Source organism: Bombus flavifrons, chromosome 15, assembly GCF_040668555.2.
Source record: "Bombus flavifrons isolate JBK064 chromosome 15, iyBomFlav1_principal, whole genome shotgun sequence".
NCBI classification, from domain to species: Eukaryota; Metazoa; Arthropoda; class Insecta; order Hymenoptera; family Apidae; genus Bombus; species Bombus flavifrons.
Genome location: NC_138456.1, coordinates 7,343,016 through 7,365,181, shown reverse-complemented (window position 1 = coordinate 7,365,181; position 22,166 = coordinate 7,343,016). Strand labels below are relative to the sequence as shown.

The window sequence follows — 22,166 nt, the reverse complement described above, 5'->3', positions numbered from 1 at the left end:
TTGAATTTTTCCATAGAGACAACGATCTACAGTGAGATCCGTTATAACGTACCGCACGCGTACCGAGCGAAAATTCAAAATCGATTTTCTCGAAAACAAAGCCTCAAACGAAAAATTTTTATTCTATATTTTTGACTTTTTCTATTTTTTCGCGTAGAATCACCCCCTTTCCGCTTGTACCACCCGTTACCAACCACCCTGTATATATACCAAAGAGTTTGTAAAATGTTCAGATATCTGTAGAAATCCTTTACAAATAATATACTTATGTAATATATAATAATAGTAATAATATAATATACTTATACAATAAAATTGAGAAACGAAGTTAATCAGTTTTGGCTGAAATGTGTTGTAACTTCTACGTACATCTTCAGATTAGTTTTAAATTTGGCATGATTATTAATTAATTTGTTGATATAATCGTGACGGCCGTGTTTCATAACAATGCTAATGAAACTTCAAAATGTTTTATGTAGATGAACATTTTCTATGGTAAATGTTCCATTGTAGATAGATGCAGTGTCTCTGTGAACATGGTGGGGATAGGAGTCAATATCGAAGATAAGCGTGCGAACGTCTTGACTCGGCCTCGTTCAATCTTTTTCCGTGCGTTGAAAAATGTGTTTTCTCTCGGTTGCTCGCGGCCAGCTGCACCGATCTTCCCTCTCGCGTGTATATACGCGTATTTCTGTAACGGGCGGGATAGTGACCCGCGTAAACGTTCGAAACACTTGATATCATTTGCGTCGCCTTTCGTCCCATTGTTGAAAACATCGCACCGACAGATAATTAGCTATATCGTTTCTCTGTTATCATTTTTATTTGTCGCGAGTGCATACACTTTGTTTCGCGGTATTGTCCGTGTGTAAATATTAAACGAAATGCGATATACTCGGTGCGCGTCAGCGGTCCGTTACAAGCATATGCACGTAGGGAATTTTCGGTTCTTAATTTCCGTCGACGCGTGCGAAACTAACGCTGTAAATATTTGCATCGTTTCTATTTTTCTTTCCTCTCGTATGTATCTTAAATTGAATTTTCTAACCTGTTTAAGTTCTAATATTACAGGATAATTTACGGTAAACTGCGTACACGACTTCTCGAACGTCCTCGACACGTTTCGAGTATTGCCATTTTTTTTTCGCTTTTTTACTCGCGTCTCTAATGCTAACTTGTAAGAGTGATTTATACTTTCGTTGTTACCAGCATCTTTTTCCTAGTAAATACTAATAATCCGTGACGAACGCTGGTCACCAGTTTTGTTTCTAAGGCCGCAATAAGCTTAGATCTTTTTTTCCACTACAATTTCTATTTACTAAGAATTTTCTGTTTCGTAGAATTGAAACCGGTTAAGTATCGTGCGTCAGCGAGATGTTTTGAAGTCGATAAAAAAAATATAAACTTATTCAAAAAGCTTCGTACTTGTTATATCATATCATGTGTAATTCATCAGTTTTTTATTAAGAGCGAATTAATTTTGTACGCAGTACAGTGACAGTTAAATTCTTTCTCGTGTTTTTAATTCACCACGATCGGATTTTTCTGCTTACACTAAATTGTCTCGTTTAGATTTTTTAAGGATAGTAATTATTATGTAAACAGCTCATTTACACGTGCCGTTTTATTTCTTTAAATATCGCTGGAAGCGACGTCGTTGAGTAATTGAACAGCGATACATATACTGGAACTTGTTACATTAAGAAATTGGTCGTAGACGATAGGGTACTTAAGCATCACCAGTGAATTGTCGCTTTGGACGAAAGGCCGTAAAACGCGGGAGATGATGAAACCGAGCGAGAAGTAGATCGAATTTCAAAACACAGCTACTGTCGTCGGTTTGGTTTTCTCTCCATCACGGTGCGTCCGGACAAAAACTTCAAATTCCGTAGCGAGGTAACGCCACAGGCGAAATTGTCAGTATGATTAATACCGACGAAGGCAAAACTAACGTTGGCGTGGCCACCTATGGAAAAGTCGATAACTAACAAAAAATAGTGCCACAGAGTGTGGAATCAAGAGAAATTGAGCCGAATCATGAGTCGTTCGTCAATTTATGTACGCGTGAAAGTTAGTATCGCGCGCGCGCGCGCGCGTGCACGCCGCTAATACTTTTTTCGCCATAGCGAAACCTCTGGAACGGTTTTCAATTTATTTCATGGATTTCTCTCCTACTCGTTTAGAAATATCATCGCACGAATATCAACGTAGATTATTCTTTTTTTTTCTTTTTTTCTTAGGCGATGATTGAACGTATAGGAAAAAAAAAAAAAACTGTTTGCAAAGTAAAATTTCTAAAATTATTGCAATTTAGTTCTTACAAGATGGCAGAGAAAGAAACCTATTTGCACAAAAAGAGAAACGGATGTGAAAACGGCGATAGGTGTTTGAAGTTGGAGAATAATTAGTCCTTTTGACTCTACGATTTCTAGATTTTCCATAAAATTGTCGACGGCTATACGAGAAGCTTTCCCACGTGTTTCATGGAATTCCACTTTCACACGGTATAATTCCTTGAAATGATACTCGTGCGTGTTGAATGAGTAGAACGAGTAGAAGAACCGCGGAGACAATTAAACGTCAATAAGATAGTGGCGCGATGCGCGAGTAGGGAATAAGGTGTCGAACCGTCTATCCGAGAAACATGGCTAATCTCCGAGAAGGAAGAGAGAACTCTCGGGTTGTTGCATGCTCGAGGATGTCACGATGCGCCACGGAGAAATCTCTTTGATTTTCACACGTTGCGTCCAAAACAGTATTCAAGCGACGTTCGCACGACGCGGCCGCAAACCGAATTGATTTGCCCCCTTCTTCTTTTTTCTAGCTGGTCCTGCTTTTTTCAATCTTTTCTCTATTCCACCCTATTTTCTTTCATTTATATTTTTACTCGTTTGTTTCTTCCGTTCTACGACTTATTTATCTTCGTTCTTTTTTCCTTTGTTTCTTTAATTTGCAAAAACCACCGATAAGAATGATTCATGGATCGTAAAATACAAATTATCGAGTACAAAAACTTTGCTGCGAACGAAACAATATCGGATGGCACCGTGTACAGTTTTATACGGCGATATACACAGGCCTCCTTAGTTAACTCTGGAAATAGCAGTTTCATTATTTTTTTGTGCCGTCTTCGTTTTTCTTCATTCAGTTGCGAATATTTAGTTATTCTCTCGTGACAGCCTGTACGATATAACTTCGCTCATAAGGTAAGAAATATGGGTTATTTCGAGTATTTTAAGGATTCCTGTAGAATAGGATTTTGCCATAAAATTACTCGCAATACCGCAAATTATTTTACGTCAGCGCAGTTTTATAAACAGAAGGAAGGGTAACTTATACCGCTGGAAAGATTCTAAAGCCGAGGTGTCAAAGGAGGCCACTTTAGAACAATGAAGCTCAGGATTAAAGCTAGGGAATAATCATGGCTCTATGACGTGCCATAAAGCGCACCAGAGTATCATTGCTTACCTATTTGACACGCACTTCTCGTACTTCTTTGCTGTCTTAAACAAAGTATTCTCTTCGGCGTGTCGGGAGAAAGGGCAGTTTTTGTTAGGAAAGTAAGGGAGATTCGGGGAAAGAGAATGGAAAAAAACGAGAAAGGGAAAAGGAAAATGTCGTTAGTTATTCCGTAGCATTGTTGCGTTCGTTCGAAACACAGGCTAAAGAATCTTCTACTTAAAAGTTTCGTAATTTCAGCAGAGAGTAAGTTCCCGTGAAAAGGTGGAAAGGTTTTCGGTGAAATTGAATTAATAGGTCCTCCATGACTGGAGGTCAGAAAATAATTGTAAACGAAAGAGAAACTACGTTCCCTTGTATTTCTAGCGAAACTTTTGCTTCAAGTGCTTCTAATTGTTATTCGAAGATGGATAATTATGAGAAAAATACGTTTCTTTCTTAACTCGTGTCGAGATAAAGAAGAAAGAAATCGGAAAACGAGTATGTATATTTCAAACGTGTAGAAAATTCTGGTTTGCTATAGTAGAATAGGTTGGAATAGGTTCTCGGAAACGGATACCCGAAGTCAATCTTCTTTTTATCGACCAGTTAGTTCGTGCACGTTGAGGTGCTTATTAACGAGTCGAAGAATCTCGGCTCCTTATATTTTTTCTGGCATAGGGAGAGGAACGGAACAGTCGGCGATTCGCACAATCCCATACGAAGGAATAAAAAGTAGCGACCCTCGAACACAAAGGTGTTCTCCCTGAAAGTAACCACTCTGGCAGATCGTAAAACCGAAAAAAAACCGCAAGTAGGAGTTACTACGTGTCCTTGTAAGTAAGGAAACTTCGCTATCGAACAAAAGTACGAAGCTTTTTTTCTAAAAAAAAAAAAAAAAAAAAAAAAGGAGGAGGGAAGGGGGAGAATAACGATTTCACTGTCTTCGGTAAAACCAAGGTAATATTTCGAGATTTAAGGTAAAATAAAAAAAAAAAAAGAGGAAGAAGCGTTGGTCGAAAAAAGTGAAGGGATTACAGATCGTAAGAAGTCAGTTTCGATTTGATCGTGACTCTTCTATAGGCCTGGAAATCGACTGGATTCGCTGGCAAGCGTAGCTCGTTAGAACGTTTGACGACATAATTACAAAGGATCGATAATAAGAAACGCGAGCAGCTTCCTGTAGCGTAGTGAGTCGGTCGCTTTTGCACCGAGATGCCACGGCACATTAACCGAGCAGCTTGTGTCGCGTTATTAAACAGAAGCAGAAGATCCTCCTTGAGCATGGAGGATCGGTTTTTCCGCGTAAAGTACCGTTGATAATGGAACAGATCTTGAAGGGGTTATTGTACGGCTGGATGGATATGGCGATGATATCGAAATACACGGTTTGTTCTACCAAGGAAAGAAACTGATGGACATCGTCGCACGACTTCTGCTACGTAAATTCACAATATTACTTTGAATTTCGATCGTTTTTCGAAACAGTCTTGTACTTCGTTAAAAATGTCTAATTCCAGTTAAGTGTCTACCTTCGGATAGTTTCTGACGCGAGAAACGTAAAAGCGTGAAAAATCGAATCAATTTCCGAGAAAGGAAACAAGCTCCAAAAAGCCATGGCTCGTACATATTTCAGCGTGCTGCTCGAGTCGCAGTCAATGGAAACGTCCATCGGCAAACGTTCCGCCTTAATTAAACCGCTCGATGGACGCGGTGTTTCGCAGTATCGTGTCGTTGTAAACGCGTGTATCACGACTTTTATCGCGAGTCGAAATTGAAACGACACCGCGCGCGATTATACGCGGTAAATTGAATCCCGCGATCCCGGGATTTTTCGAAAACAGACGCGCGGAATCGACAGGTGCTCGCATTCGTTCCAAATGAATTTCATGGCGAGCGATAAACACGTCGATCGCCGTGATTTCGCGCTCCATTTTATTTATTTGTTTATTTAAACGAGTGAGAAAAAGCCGCGGGTTGGTAAAAAAAAAAAAAGAGAACTGCGGCATAAAACGCGATTCGATGAAACCATTTTGCGCGTTAACTGGAAAGCGCTGTCTTGAAGGAAAGTTTGATCTTTTTACTGTTAATTGCCCTCCCCCTCTTTTTTTTTTATAAGAATTCCATTGAAGTTTTATTCGAGGGATTTCATCGAAATCTCGATTTCTACTCTATTGAAAGTTTGATATACAAATAGAAGAAACGATATTTTTCGAAAACGCCTATTCAGATGTCGCAGATTTTCGTCCTTAAACGACATCGACAGCCGAGTGGAACAATTTTCTCTTTTTTCCTATTCGAGGTAGCCGCGAGCTGGCTCGCTAAAAGTAAAACTTTTCCCATTTAACTGGTACCACCTCTCACCGGCTCGTGAGGGGGACGTAATGCCGTAAGATTTATAGAAAAGCATGCCGAGGCTGATTTTTCGAGATAATAACTTCTCTCTTCCGCGACTGTTTGCCGATCGCTACGCAGACGTTTTTCTTACTTTTGAAGAGAGGGGCAGGGGGAGGGGGGAGGGGGGAAGGCGTCGAAAATCGGACTTGCAGAATTTTAACCTTGTTTTATCTTAAAAGGCGAATAGCCTTCCACCGCTTGCCTCTCAGACATCTCTCTTCCCTCGAATCTCGGACACTTCGTTTCGAGCTTCTGCAAAGTTTCCTCTACTTGGTTACTTTTTCTCGAGAGATTCGTCTCGTCTGAAACACGAAACTCAATTCGACATCTATCGGAGCTGGTCGAATGCAAAATCTCGCAGCGTTTCAACCAACTAGGTAAATTGCAAGTCCAAAAGGAAATCAGGATGCGAGAATTCTCTTTCTCCCTGATTCTTCCTACAGTAACGATCGCAGAACGAAAACACGATAAGTATATATATATATATATATTTTTCTTGATTTTCTGGTTTTAAGTGTTACTTTCCTGTAAAACATAGATAAAATAAGATTTATATCGCGTTTCTCCCCTCCACTCCTCGATTACTGAGAAGAAAGCCGTGCAAGCGTCAAGTACACCCGCGAAAGTAGCATTTATAATTACACCGATAATTACTGAAATTTCTTTCGAATATCCTGGACAGACCACCGCCGATGAATACCGACAAAAGTCTCGGCGTCGGCTATTAAAACGGCAGCAGGAAGGAACCGTCCACGAAATAACTTTTATTACTGAATCAAGTACGCAGAAACTTGATAATCCTAAGTAAACAGAGGGTTAAGGGTCGCGTTTCATGCACAGAGAAAGACCGAGAAAGAAGGGGAATAAGTATGGGATGGAGGAAGAAGGCGAACGAACGAAGGAAAGAGAGTGAAGTGGTGAGCGTAGAATACGTGGGACATGGGCCAGTGTTTGTGCGTGCGGGGGTAAAAAGCCGCGGAGGGGGTGACTGTCGCGAGAATAGCGAGGTTGCGAGGGAAGACAGGGGGTTGCATAGGCTTCGATGGCTAAGGGACGTATACAAAAGTATGATAAAGGGGTTGGCTGGAGGGGTGGATCACGGAAGGGGTGTTCTCGGTGACTCGTCGGAGAAAACGGTGGGGATGGCGCGGCGGTGCGATGGGGGGCAGCCCGGTGACGGTGCGCTAGGTGGTGGAAGTGGAGAAAAGGGATTGTTTGAGAGCATCGACGACCAGACGGGGCCACTTGCCTCCGTTCGACACCCTCTTACGCGCCTATCCGCCCCGCCCTGCCCCGCTCCCCACTGACGTCACGGACCAGCACACTTTTAAACGAATAATGCAAATTGATTTTGCGATTGTCGTCGCCGTCTACGCGGCTAGATGCCGAGCACCGATGCCTCTGTCGTGTTGAAAGACAGCCTTTGTTCCAGCCACCTGGAGAAAACTGTCTCTTCTCTTTCCCTCTCTCTCTCTCTCTCTCTCTCTCTTTTCTCTGAATGCCACTCTCTGTCTAAGTACGACTAACGAAACCCGTGTTTTTTTATTTCACCCTCTAATAAACCGATGCGAGAATTTTCAATCGGATCGCAGGGAAAAGTCATCGGGAATGGAATTAGTAATTACGTACTTGGAAATTATATGAGCTTTGGTGCGTATTCTCCTCGAATTTTGCATATTGATGCGTAGGTTGTTGCTTTATGATTTTGTTGAAAAATTATTCAAACCAGTCTTGACTAATCACTGTCACAGTATCGACAAATTGTATAGAATTTTTGGATGGTAATTCCCAGTCTGAGGAAGTGCAATTATAATACGTTAAATTGACATCGTAATTTATGTAGCTTGATTATGTGCAAAGAGGGAATAGAAAATCCAGTAATAGTAGGTTTCCTTAGTAAAGGTCAAAATGCCATGGCGCTTCCGAGTACTACGCTTACAAATAATACATATGTACGTCAGTAACTTTTCAATGACATCATTTTATACTTTTTCCTTTTTTTATTTATTTCTCGACATTTTCATTGTTGAAGTCGTCATGTGTAAATTGTTCCATTTGCAATTCTAGTGTTTCTTGCTCGTAACAAATACAATCTACTTTTACGTTTATTCGTGCATTGCTTGCGATATATGTAGACTGTAGAGCTCTGGAGAATCAGCGTGACAATATTTGCGGACAGACAGGACGGACAACCTCTGTAGAATCACGCAATTTATTTAGCGGTCTCCAAGACAAATTTCTACCGATTTACTATTTCTTCTTGTTTAATCGGGATTAGATTAGTCACGAAACAAGAGAAACGTATTATAAGATTAGCAAACTTGGATGATATAATGTTTTCCACGTTTTGATCGACGTGTATCTGGAATTTCCTGCTTTTCTGGGAATATTTTCATGCATATGATGACACTCGCGACCTTCGATCGACCCTAGCGCATTCACACACTGGATTTGCACGCCCGCCTCGAAACGACAAAGAGGGTACAATCGAAAAGGCTTGCCGAGACGCCATTATCTGCTCGTGTCGCGTCAAAATTAAAATTTATATGGTGTACGGCGAAATGGTGCGATGCATCACTTCGAGCTCGTGTAACGATGGACAAAAGAACCAAGCGAACATGACAAAAATTCTTTATTAGGTCTGGAGGCATTGGTAATGAGAATTTGAAAGCATCGTGTGAGATCATTCTGCCCCCTTTAATCAAAGTATTCTATTCTAGTATTTTTGTATTTTTCAGAATACGCTCAGGCTGCTACGTACTTGAAATATTAATGAACGAAACTTAAAGTTTTCTTTGGTTTAGAAATTGCGCGGATTGTAATTTGTTCAAAGCTTTCGCGCGTCATGCTTGAATAAAAATTCGTATACGATAGCCAGTACACACGCATGAAGCGTTCGTTCAAAAATCAATTTAGCAGAAGCTGGGTGGCACTTAGCTGTGCATTTCGATCTCCAGTTAAAAACATTTTCATCCGGTGTAAATAAATTTCAGTAAGTTACGCGTACCTGAGCTGAAAACGAGATAGATCGACCACGAGTCAAGAGTCATAAAGAACGGAAAAAGACTTGACAAAATGACGCTGCGACGAGTGTCATCGAGTACCGCATACGATGATCGCTATAAACGAGACTAAATTGTACACTCGTTTCGAGCACGGTTTTTACGAGGTTCGATTTGATTAATTATTTAAAAATCGTCGAGATACTAGGGCCGTTTTAAAATCAACTTTTCCACCATCAAACGCCGGCGATGCAGGAACCGACGAATGATATACAAATCGCGTCGCTGTTAACGCGTTCCGACAAACGTTCGTTATCGTATTCCCGATTTGATGTCTCCAGAAACAATGTCGGATCGATGATACGATACATCGATTACATTAGGTTGTCGTATATGAAATACCGCTTCTCTGAAGTTTCATTTTGATAGGCCTAACGTCACTCGCTAAACCTTATCGAAGAGTTTTTGACGATATCTTACGTTTTATCTTCCTAATATCAGATCTTTATAGTCGTATGAAAGTACTACTAAACGATACGAAATTTGATACTTTGGTACTTGGACTTAATTAATTAGTTTGTCAATGCTATAAGAAATACAGTGATGTGGCAATACTTTTTGTATCCATGGCGTAGAAATGGCGCAACTATCATAAGATTCGAGTCGAAACGTTATACGAAACGTTGTGCGTTCTCGTGTTCGGTGAAAAGGTATCTTATAATCTTTACACCGTGTGTCTCCCGTGTCTGTCCGCCGTTAAAAGCCCTCCGTTTCGCAATTCCGCGAACGCCCGTCGCTCAGTTTTCTCGATCCCTTCGGAATTTCAAGTATGCAATAATTTAATCCTTGGCCGTTCCTTTATTTCCGGCGCGGCAGAGTAGAAAGGTTAAATAGATTAATTGCTTAGGTCGGGATCGATCGAATATGACAGAGGGGTGGTTCTCTTTTCTCTACCGCCACCACTGCCGCCCCCTCTTTATTCTTTTTTTCCTGCGCCTGGAAATTGCTATCGCTTTGAGAATTAAACCTGGACTCGGTTCACTCGCTGCGAACGAACAAAAGGTAGTGGGGGAGGGGGGGTGGAAAGGCGGAAAGACGAGGGAAGAAGACTGGTGAGGGGGAGGGGCTGGGAGAAGGCGGTAGGACGCCAAAGGGGGCAAGTGGGGGAAAGCCATAACGATGATGCTCGTTATTCGAAAAAGAAAGAAGAAAATATATCGCTGCCGAGGACTGTGATGAACGAGAAAGCAGAAGGCTGCCTGATATCGTTTTTTCGCTTTAATAAATCCCTCCTCCCCCTCTCTGTGCACTTTTTACTTCTACGATTTCATTCCCATGGCTTTCGAACGGGTCGACTACGGGGTTACTACACCGAAACCGCCGCAAAGAGTCATATCCATCGAGTCGCATTGCAGAGTCGTCGTAAGAAAGGAGCTGCCTCCCTAATCAAAATTCCTTTCCGTAACGCGATAAGATACGTCGCGCCGCGCCGTTTGGTAAACGCGTCCTGTCCTCAGAAATGGAACGCCACCGGTTCCTCGCTTCGTCGTCTCGCTTTATCGGAAGTTTCGAAAAGAGTTTCCTACTTGGTAGCTCCACTTTTTTGTTTGCAGAAGCTTTGTGTAACCGTATGTTCGAGGCTTTGTAGCTTATCCAGTAATTCTTTTTTTTGCTTCCACGTGTATACACGAGATAATCTACTAATGATTGTGATAATGGTGCAGAAGCGTCACTAACAGATTTGCTCTCGGTGAAAGGACAAGCTAAATAAAGCGAAAGAAGGGGAAACAGTCTGCTTGCTTAATTGAACGGAATGGTCTTAACGTAACTCCCCTTGTTCGAGCGAAAATTGTGAAGAACGGTATTATGGTCTCCCAAATTTCGCGTTGATAACAAAACGACCTTTAAATCGATCGAATAACGTCGATGGTTGCTTGGGCTATACAGGTAGTTTCGTTTCCCTTCTACGACGCCTGTAGGGCTTCTCTGGCACACGAAAAGGCCGGGAGCGGGACAACGCTTCACCACGACGAAATACAATCCTAAAGAGAGAAGAGCTTCTTTCCTGTACTTCCACCCGGAAGTCACACGCGCACCGCACCGGCAACAAGATACCACCGATCCATAGCGTGTTGAACTTATACTCGCTTTTTACTTGTCTCTGGTAGAATCGAAACGAATTTTATACTCCCTCGTAGCACATAACTCATAGACGTATTCTTGGAAAGCATGCTCGCCTGAAAATGTCTCTTTGTAAAACGCTAAGAAACGTAACTGGAATAAAAAATCTACGCTTTTCGGTGTAAAAAGCGCATTAATCCGCAAGTGGAAAAAAAGATATAGACAGGATTGTACGTGTGGTGGTAAAGCACGAGGTATAACGTTACAGGCCAACGTGCAGAGTTACACGGGCCACGCAACCTATACAGATCGCGCTGTTCGTGTAATACGAAACTGCAAGTAGTTTCTCCGCGAGTTCGTGACGATTAATCGCCGTCACGCACACCACACCTATCTATCGATGATTAACGACCGGACAATTAGTCGATCCTATACGCTTGTTTATGGCCCGAAAATTAGTTGTACGCGTCTTATCGATGCGATCGTTCGCGTTGCGTCGCATCGGTGATTCGGTAATTACGAGCCTCATGGAATTCCGCACACACACACATACACACCCACCCCCTTTTCCACCCCTGTCCCTCTCGTCCACCCTCTCTCTCGTTGCAGACCTCTCGAAACGAAGAATCGATCCGCCGTTCGCGTCTCTCGGTTCGCTCCCCCTGAAAAAAGGAGGCAGAAGAATCGAAGAAAAAAAAAAGAAAAATGAAAGAGAAAGAGAGGAGCGGACGGAGTAGGAGGAAGAGCCGTAGTCGTAGGAGGGACGGGTGTCGGCCGTGGAGTTCGGGGGCTCGAGACTCGGGACAGAGCTAGAGAGAGATAGTGTGAGAGAATGAGATCGAAGGGGGAAGGGTATGGAGTAGATCGCGAGTGAGCAAGAAGGTGATACGTAGTATGTACTCCTTCGAGCCAGTGCAAGATGGATTTCCGCGAACTTCGAGCGGGCCTTAACTCGCGAAAAATGTCAAAGTGAGTAGAAGAATAGGTGGTGGGCAGGGGCAGCAGGGGAGAGAGAAGAGTAGGATAGGAAGAGAGTGAAAAGGGTGACTGGTAGGTGAGGTAAAGGGGCGTAAAACGAAGCGTCGTCGTCGTCGTTGCTCGCCGTCGCCACCGCTACCACCGTCACATCTACGGTGCGTCCGTTGTCCGCCGTTCGCCGTTCCCCTATATACGTGTATCCGCGTGCTTAAGATCCAAAAGCGCGGCTGTCGAGGAGACGAAGGAGTGGGGATAGTCTCGTGGGGAAAAAGGCCGCGCAGAAGGAGAAAGAGGGAATTGCATGACGGAGGGACAGAGTCGATGGAGGGGATGATTGTCAAAACAGGGCTGCAAGACGCTACGAAAAATGTTCGTATTTATGGCACTATTTCCGCCGCTTCGAACCCCCAACCTCCGGCCTGCATCACCCACCCCCTCCCACCTTGTGCCTCGCCTTGTCTGGCCTCCTCGCGAAATCCTCTCTTCCCCCGTTTCTTTTTTACTTCCTCCTGCCGTCGTTTTCCAGAGTGCGCGGCGCGGCACGGCGGCCGTTCTTACTTTTCTTGCTTTTCTCTTCTCCTCTCTCTTCGCGGAGTAACCCCACCATGCGTCTTCCCGTGCCTCACTTCCCCTTCCCCCTTCCCGTTTCTTTCTATGTCGTTTACTCTACCCTACCTTCAGTCCGGATCCCTACCCCAAACAACCTCTCCCCACTATCGAGAGTAACCGACTCGCCGGCGGGAGTTTCCCCCACTTTTGCGGCGCCACTTTAATGTTACATTAATAAAAAGCAACAATCAATATCTTCCCCGTAAAAAATTTTAATCTATAACAGAGAGAATTCCGGCCCCTCCCGCATCTCCTACCACCGACCGACCTCTCGCGTTCTTCCTCGCGTGCGCTCTCTTTCACTCCATCCTCTTTCCTCTTTCTCTATTCCTCTCTTCGATTCTCTCTCACTCTCTTCTGCCTCCCGCCCTCTTGAGAAAAGCGCTGCTACGAACCGTGCCGAGTTCACAGTATCGTATCCAGACTGTACGGGTACCCTGTTGTCAGAGTCAACGACGCGCGAAGTGCGTGTTGTCATTTCACTTTTCACACCGGCGAGTGAAGGACCGCGAGCGGACCGCCCTTCGTCGTGTTGTTACACGTGCCCTTTTCTCGCGCCCTTCCGAACGCTCCACGCTCACCCTTCGCGCGCCACCCGCCGCTTTCCATTCTGCGTTTCTTTTTTCGCCGCTCGGAAGTTAGACTCATCTTCGTTTTTTATTTCCCTCTGTGTCTCACTCTCTCTCTCTCAATCCTTTACTATTTTCCTCGGACTCCCCTCCCTTCCTCTCCATCCCTTTCCCTTTCCCTTTCTTTCTCTCTTTCGCTCTGTGCATCGTTCAGACTCGTTCACTCGCACACGCCAGTGACATACACGCGTTATATTCGTTCGGGGGGAAACGTGGTGCGTGCGCGTATTATACACACAACATACGGAAGTCGAAAATGTGACGAGGTGGGGTAGAGATGTGCGTGTACGGTCGCGAATCCGCGTACGTGTTTTAGGAAAAACGTGCTTGCAGCCTCTCCTTTCAGAGATCTCACGTATTCGGGCGCGACCACGTCGGAAGGGGAAAAAATACGCAACATAGACGATGGAATGAATAGAGAGCATTGTTGGTATCGTTTCTCGTGTATTGAACTCTCTGCATCGGAGTTCGCATCGATGTCGCAATAAAATTTACGTCGGCCGGGAGAGTTAAACGTGACATCTGTGTGTCGCGTCGGTGTTAAGTACGCGAACCGTTGAGCGTAAACGATTCCGATCGAATCTACTTAAATTTCAACGAGCCGAGTGAGAATCGCGCTCCGGCAGTCGCGCAACGAACGCTGACCTTTCTTATCGCTCGTCCGACGAATTGCTTTTCCGCAAAAGTTCACTCGAATATTTATCTCCGTGCGATTGGCCGAGATCGAAAGGAATACAAGCTACAAGCTCTGCGATTCTTCCCGTACGTTCGAATGGAAATCGAAATAGCGCCGTTCGGTTTCTCGCCACTCCGATTTTACATTCGTGTATAGTATATAACCATAACCGAGGGCACGAGCTCTCTCGACCTCCGTTTCTTCTTCCCGGACAAAAGGGTACAGAAGTAGCGGTGCGAGCAGGAGAGAAGACGCACCGAGCGAAAAAGACGAAGGAAAGACAGAGAGGAAGGAAGAGGGAGAACGAGACGGATAACGCGAAAGAGTCAGGAGTGGGAAAGGGAGGGAGAAACAGCGGTCTCGCGCATCTCTGCGCGCGACGAAGGCAACTGAGCTTCTTCGGACCTCAAGAGACTATAGTCGACTATTTTAACTTGAACACTATGTTTTGCAGCGTATCTTGCCGCTGACTCGGCGGAAATCGTATATTGTTATCTCTGTTTTTTCTGTACGCGTCTGCTCTCTGCTGGTGACTTTCATTGATACCGTTGGAAACATTTTTTTTCAAACACGCGTTCCCTCGCGTTTGTGCTGGTTAATTTTCGCCGTTCGATCGGCAATCGTATTCGGACCCGCGCTCACAGATTCACGAGTAGCAACCATTCAAACGCCAACATTTTTTGCGCGCGTGCTTTCGTAGAAAGTTTCGAAGAGTTGTGCCAAGTGTGTCGAGACCGTCTGTAGTTTGAATCAAATTTGTGCCGCGTGATACAAGCAACAACTACCGAGTGATTCACTTCCGGACTCGAGGACTACCAGTCATCGATCATTCTCACAGCTAGGAAGTATCGTACAGCTTTGACAGGCGACTTCGACGGAACAACGTACGTAATATGTGATATTTATTTTTAATTGCCGTTTTCATAAGAACCAATTGAAATTAAAACATATTTCCACCATATGATATCGCCAGCTACGAAACCTTTTCACGATATTTTCAATTTCTCCGGGTTAAAACGAATTCATGGATGTTCGAAGAAAACGCGAACTTCTTAACAGGATGACATTGCACCGGGATCTCTCGCCCCTGGCCGTGCGACGCGTAGGTCAGGTTAGAAACTGTGCGAACGTTTCCGCGACGCACGTTGCTGTTGTGTGTGCCGCGCGGCGAGACAGAGAGCGTGGCATCGAGGCAGCACGGCGGAAAGATCGAGGCAGAGCCACGAACAACACAACAAGCGAGAGGGATAGATGTAACTACTGTAGAGGGAAAAGAAAGCGAAACGAGGCGCGAGAGTGAGAAAGGATAGAGAGCACGCGGCATGGTCGTAACGTGGTAGCGTCGAATTCGTACGGGTGACTGAATGGAATGAGTCGTCTGCGGCAGCGCGGGGAAGGGTAAGGGCCGGACCAATAGAGTCGAGAGTTTCGTCAGAGCCGTGAAAGGAGGGAGAGCGACGTCGTTGGAAGGGGCGAGCTGACAGACTTACACACGTGCGTTTGAACCTACGCTACGCGTACGCTCGTTGCGATCGCACAGAACATCATACGGTGCTGCTGCTCTACCAATCTTGCCTAACTGTTGAATTGATTCAGCGATACACGATTTCCGACCGATCGATCGATCCGTAGCATCGAACCGCGCTTACTGTCTAGTAAATTAGTTGCTGTTAGCAAGTTGATAATAAATTTATTATTTGAACGAAACGAATTATCGATAGCAGCATAGAATGTATCTACGCGTGTTGTACGAAATATTCTGAAATCTCGTCTGTTATTAGTACATCTACTAATGCTTTACTAAGCAACTGTCTGAAGAAATTGTAAGTTCCACGTACATTTTCAAATTGATTTGAAATCTTACCGACGTAATCATAACGAACGTTTCTCTTTACAATGCCTAATGATATTCCGAATTCTTTTATGTATGATATGGACATAGAAGTTTTTTATAATAATTGTCTAAATATTTTCATGAGTCAACGTAAGTGACACATAGGAAGAACAAAAAAGCTTAGTAACACAGTGGATCGCACAGTAAATTCGTATTAGTCATACGAGTAGAGGCGGTGTCAAAGTTCATTCAGTAGTATCAGTAGCACTCGAGAGAGCGTCATTCCCATTGCTTGGCCGCGTGGTACGTGGCCCATACACGCATGCACACTCACACACGCCCGGAACTCGTTTATTCTATCTCTCCATGCGTACGTGCACGCTGTGGAAAACCAGCTGTGCGAATCGATTGGTCGAGGATTCGATTTTTCTCTTCCCCGTCGATGCTGTGGACTGATAACTAGTCACGTGACCAGATTTATTCAAAGGATTTACTAAGGAACATCCGCTACGCTGATTTCGATGAAAGTTCTACGCGTTTATACAATGAATATCAGATAAAGGGACAAGGATATCTTTTTAGCCAAGCAGTTTTAAATTTCATTTTCCCTCGCTCTCAGAGATTCGTTTCTCTGACGCTGTCTTCGAAACTATAGGGAACACGAGAAAACTTTTTGATAAATGTGTTATATATCCTTCCTATAATTCGTCAGTGGAATAGAATCTTATTCCACCGAAACATTTGAAATTCCATTTACTACGAAACAATATTAAGGATCGAGATCTACTATTGGCGAGTGTTTTTGATAGATTTCACTTCGATTGTGAATTAATGCCGAAATCACACGCGATATAGGATATTTAGCGAAGATAGATTAATGATCACATACGTTATGCACTATGTACGTATGCTGGAATACAATGGGATTAACAATGCATATCGATAATTGATTCCAATTATACATGGTAATTGGTGGCAAGAGTTCATGGTAAAAGCTCATGAATAATAATATCGATCGAGTATTTTTCTTCCTTCGTATACGATACGTCCGGTTATGATAGATGAAAAAGAGCGAGACGATTGACCACCAGGGAAAGTTGTGTTAAAACGTATGCTTGTTATTTCAACAATCGGTAATTTTTAACGTAGTTTATCTTTGCCGATCGATTTTCTTGCTTAGCGAAATCGTGCAACACCTTTTATTCCATCGTCGATTGTTCGCAGACCGTCTGCCAGCAGAAGTGCTAGGTCATTGTATCTCGCATACCGCTGCCAGGATTTTATGACCTGTTAACGACGATCGTGTACAATTGGAATACAGCGTGGTTCGAAAGTAGCAAACGGCACGAAGTCATCGGCGTTAACAAAAATTGAAAAAGTATCGTGGGAAACGAAAATGTTACGTAACGCGAAAAGTACGAGGAACGTATGGATTTCTAGGACAGTGGGAAAGGTTGCGAGAACTAAATTGGAACGCTTCTATTCTGGGTGGCGTTTGACGGCCATCGTTGTTATTCTCATTAAGCGTAGCGAACTCGAAGTAAAATTGTAAAAGGCACGGGTCATTCGGAGTCTTGGCGCGCAAAGGGAGAAGAGAGGCTTTGCTCTCTAGAGGAATGCTCTGCCGGATTGAGAACTCGGATCCATCCGGCCGGTCTCGAAAACCTGTTGCATTTTAACGACGCGACCGATTCTTTGGAAATCCGGCTGGTTGTGCTCGAACCAGCCAATATCACTCTTGGGAAAAACCCTTCTATGTCGTTGGGATTACCTACATTAACGTCGAGCAAACGCTCGATTATACCATGTTTTCTAATAATCGTTAATTTTCTTATGATAAGCATAGCAATGAATAAGACAAGCATGTGTAACGAGTGATCAAGTTATTTATAGGTTTCGTCCGCGTTTCTCTTATCCTTTTCCGTTTGTTTAATTGTTGTTGTATACGTCTTGGGATGATAAGTAAAGACAGCAAACAAACATATTTAACATAAAAGATGTAAAAGTGGTAAAAAGTCGATTCTTGACACATCATCTGCCAACTATAGTTACAGAACACGATTACAACGATGACTGTGATGACTACGAAATAACATCAGACGTTGTACAACGTAATATACATACGCGTGCAGATGGTTGACACGAATAACGCGGCGAGGATGCCGTGCGATGCCTGACGGTCCATGATTCATAAAATATCGAACGGAATCCTCGCAGGCCGTGTTTTTGCGGCATGCGATCATCGGTCATTGCATGTACGCGTTTCCGCGTTTCGGTTCACAGGATTTTTCTGGATCGATAGTGCTGCGGCGAAACAGAGTGGAAGAAGAGGGGGGAGGTTCCCCGGCGCATAAACAAACGTGTATGCATGCTTATTAAATACTTTAGGATACTCACGCGATGCCGTGTAATTTACGGTATAATTTAAAAAACGGTCGAGAGTCGGCGCGTAATCGTATTGCCGGCCACGATGCGAAAGCTCCGCGAACCACGCGCGCCGCTACCTTGCCCCCTTCTTATTTATAACGTGTCAATAGCGTATCGTATTACTTCCGGTTGTTAACACCGATCAATAGCGTATATCTTTCTTTCACGATAACCCGACTCGAGCTCCGCGTTCGCTTCGCTTAAAATCGTTTCTCGTCCAATTACACTTCTATGGCAATCGTTTTTCCTTCTTTTTCTAAAAATCTGTTCGGTTCAAATGGTTCTAACGTCGACTTAAACGGTCGTCCCCTTTTTTAAAATTCATTTCGCCGAAGAAGCCGCTCGATCAGGCTCTAGAGAACGCGAACATCGCGAACCAGTATCGGGCAGCTGTTTACGAAACGGCTTCACAGGGCAAACAACGATCTCGTTCGACTCGATCGCTTCGAGTCGTGCTCGAGAACTCTAAAGCACACTTCCGCCGTTGATTCTGGCGTCATTAAGAGCGAGCCTCGGGCCCGACCAGCTCGAACTTTGCCGCCGCGGAATGCCTGACTCGTTGGATCGTTCCACCGGAAGTTCCCGTACTCTTTCCCGCTCTCGAGCTTTCAACTCGCGCCGCTACACTGGCCCAGGAAGGGGCGGCAAGAGGAAGAGGAGGGAACAGCAGGGGGCGGGAGTGTGTATGTGGCTCGCTCGGGTACGTGATACCCGCGAGATTCTGAAAAGGACAACCACGCTCGCGTCTCGCTTGCTTGCTTTTAGCGAGGAGACCGGATTAACCCGAAAGCAACCTCGTCTGGCGAAGGACGTGGCCTAGTCCGTGTATCTTCGGCACACGGAAACGGGCCAATCCCTCGCGGATCATTATATTTTTATAATATCGCGGGCCATTTATATTTGGACCGATCCAAGTCTTGTTACCTTGGACGTCATTGAAATCGTAATGAAAGTTCACACGGTTAAATACAGATCGCTGTTTTCGAATGGTTCCTCCTCGTCTCTTCCTGCCTATTTACGACGATTCCTGTAGATACGCCACAATGTACTTACATACGTATGTATTCGATTCAGTCTTATGACGACCACTGAAGGTTGTAATTCCTCCTCTCAGGCTCGTACTTGCCTCGCTTCGGGTTACTCGAGTATGTTGTCTTTGCTGTCAAAGGGTTAGTATCGAAGCTTTTAGTTACCGCGATTTTACTTTTTTCGAGTTTCTAGTCCACTCGATACCGAGAAATTGTGTTATTAAGCTGGAATGCGAGAAATTGCGAACAAGGGTCGTGTATGAAATTTCAAGAGATTTCTAGACGATGAAAATATAGTTTTTGTATACACATGCCACTGGCGTTCGACAGAGGGAAGAGCTTCTGCCGAATTCTAGGTTGTGCTATACAAAGGAAAGGATCGGAAGAAAAGCGTTTGTCCGGAGTCAGGTTGAAAAAGTTTGCCCCCTTTGACGAAATTGACTCGGACGAAATAGCTAAATCGAAGAGACATCCCGGCCGATTAGTGTAACGTTTCCTCCTGTCAGAGTCAGTGTATCGTACTCGAGCCTTTTCGCCACTGTACATCGACGGGACACCTCCGACCGTTGCGCACGTATCCTATGGTGTATGTATATGTGTATATACATACATATATATATGTGTATATATATATCCAACAAAACACCATAGGAGAGAGTCCAGGACAACGAAGAGTTAGAACGACACGGAGGTGGAGGCGGAGGAGGTAGGTGGAGGTGGAGGAGAAGACGGAGAAGGACAGAGGTGATGGTGGTAGTGTGTGTGGTGGTGGAGAGAGGCAATGGTGGAAGATGGGAGATTTTACAAAAAGCGAGGCAGAGCGGCCCCTTTCGTCGCGCGGCCGCGACGGGCGGAAGGGGGGCGGGGGTGGGGGAGCAATGCGGGGGCTAGGGAGAGGGCGGACGACCTCGACGATGATACGACAAAAAATCAGATGCACGGCCATTGGCTGTTCTCAATTCGAATTATTGGCTTCCCCGGTCGCCGTTCGTCAGAGCCTCCCCGACCTTCTCGATACTCTTTCTCTCTTTCTAGCTCTCTTTCCCCTTTTCTCTTTTCCTCCGATCTCTCCTACCACTTTTCCCTCTGCCTGCTCCGCCACTGCCGCCACCGCCGCCGCCGCCGCCGCCGCCGCCGCCGCCGCCGCTGCCACCGCCGCCTCTGCCACCGCCATCTCCTCCGTCGAGCCTCCATCTCCTCTCTCGCCCCCTTCGGGAATGGGCGCCGGCGAGAAGGGCCGAAAAAACTTCGAAAAAAAAATCCAATTTCGTTGCCATGGTGACCGGCGTGCGTTGACTTTGATAAAGATCCCCCGAACGAGCCACCTCCGCTTTTCTGCCTCCTCCGCCTCTTTCTCCTCCGTCTCCTGCTCCGTACTCTTCATCCTCCTTCTCCGCCTCCGCCTCTTGCTCCTCGGTCTCCTCCTGGCTGGTTCGTACCCTCCGCCACGACGCCGTCGCTTTCGCAGTTTCTCTGATTGTACGCACGCTCTCGTCCTCTCCTTGCCTGCGCTCTCGTTCTCGCTTTCTCTCTCTCTCTCTCTCTCTCACTCTCTCTCACTCTCTCATTCTCTCTCTGTACATGTACACGTGCACAAGCGAGCGATCGCTTCTACGTGGTCTGTATGTATGTACTGTGTGCGCGCGAGCGAGGGAACACCGGTGGATTCGTCGGCGAACAGCCGATATACGGAGGGATGGAGCCGCGAAGCCTCACGGGGGCTAGCGGTGCCGCGGTTTTGGTTGACCCATATCAAAAGGGAGGAGGTGCCCCCGGATGTTTCGCTGGCCGGACTCGTTGAGTGGTTTGTTTGTTTCGGGCATCGACTATCGGGGAAAAAATGTTATTTACATGACAGAGAAATGTTACCACAGCCGAAGACACAGGCCGACTTCTCCTCCACTTTGGCGTTATGCGCCAAGGATAAATGTCGAGCGCGCCCGATAAAGGCCAGATCTATTTCCAAGAGAAACGTCTGCCTTTCTCGTCTTCCCTTCTATAGGTATAACGAAATAAGAGAAACGCGAACGTCATCGCATCGGTTCAAAGCCCTATGACTTTTCGGTGTACCGAGCGATGTAATACGAAAACTATATAGCCCTCGACAATGTTTCTTTAAGCTTAACCCCTCGTCCGCTTGCCCGCGATGAATAAACGATCGTGAGTTACGAGCAGATGCGTGTGCTTAATGCGAGTCCGTGCATAGGAGCAGAAAGTTGCGCGACGAAGAAGGCCCTGCCTACTGTATATTCTTGAGTAAGCGTGGGTGTACGTGTAAGGGGCCGCGTGTCTATCCCCACCAGGACAGCGTCTGATTTTTATTTCGAAAAACTTTTTTAATAAAAAAGTTACCCGCGCCACCCCATGCCACACTAGGGGTAGGAACCTCGCTTATACGGCCAGGTGTATTCTATATAGAGGCTGTCGAGGAGAGCGAGAATGGGAAGAAGGGGGGAAGGGGACGACCAAGCCACCGGACCTCGCATTAAAAGTTTCACGGCGCTCACGATATTTCATAACTTTCCTATATTTCGAAAAACGTGCAGTCGACTAGTCGGATCCAGACGAGCCCCGGAATTTGTGTGCACACGGGCTTCCTACTCTTTTGGCCGTGTGTATCGCGATCAAACACGTATGTCGGCGGTGCTTACGCGCGAATAGAGAGCCTGTTACATTGCCATCTCTAACTTCTCTCCTAGGCCAACGTTGTTTCACCTCCTCGTCACGACTCTACACTCTGCCGGCTCACCATTTTATTCCATCTTCTTCTCTTTTCCTTTCCAATCCTTCGTATTTCTCGCTCATGGTTGCCCCGGTCTTTGTTTCTCTTTCTCTTTCTACGCTTTTGCTCTTCCCTTCGTGTGTTCCTTTCGCTTCTAGTCGGCCGTTTCTTGTTCTTTCATTACATTCGTTCGCCGAGAACACACGGTTAAAAGTAACTAGAGCTGGTCGGAACGGCGCTCCGATCGATCGCTCCGAAACGTGCTGGAATCTCGTTTGCGATCGCGACGATAATTGTAAATGCAC

General features: G+C 45.1%; 1 protein-coding gene across 4 annotated transcripts in view; it reads left to right on the top strand.

The window, feature by feature from the left end:
• LOC138187792 (uncharacterized) overlaps positions 1-22,166 on the top strand; it is a 76,159-nt gene that overhangs the window by 3,212 nt on the left and 50,781 nt on the right. The window contains exon 1 of one of the 4 annotated variants that reach the window (XM_069128936.1): positions 14,594-14,734. The exons of the other annotated variants lie outside the window; for them this stretch is intronic. The gene's annotated coding sequence lies outside the window, so the exon portion shown is untranslated. Of the gene's footprint in view, positions 1-14,593; positions 14,735-22,166 lie in introns of those variants that run through there. 4 annotated transcript variants of the gene reach the window in all.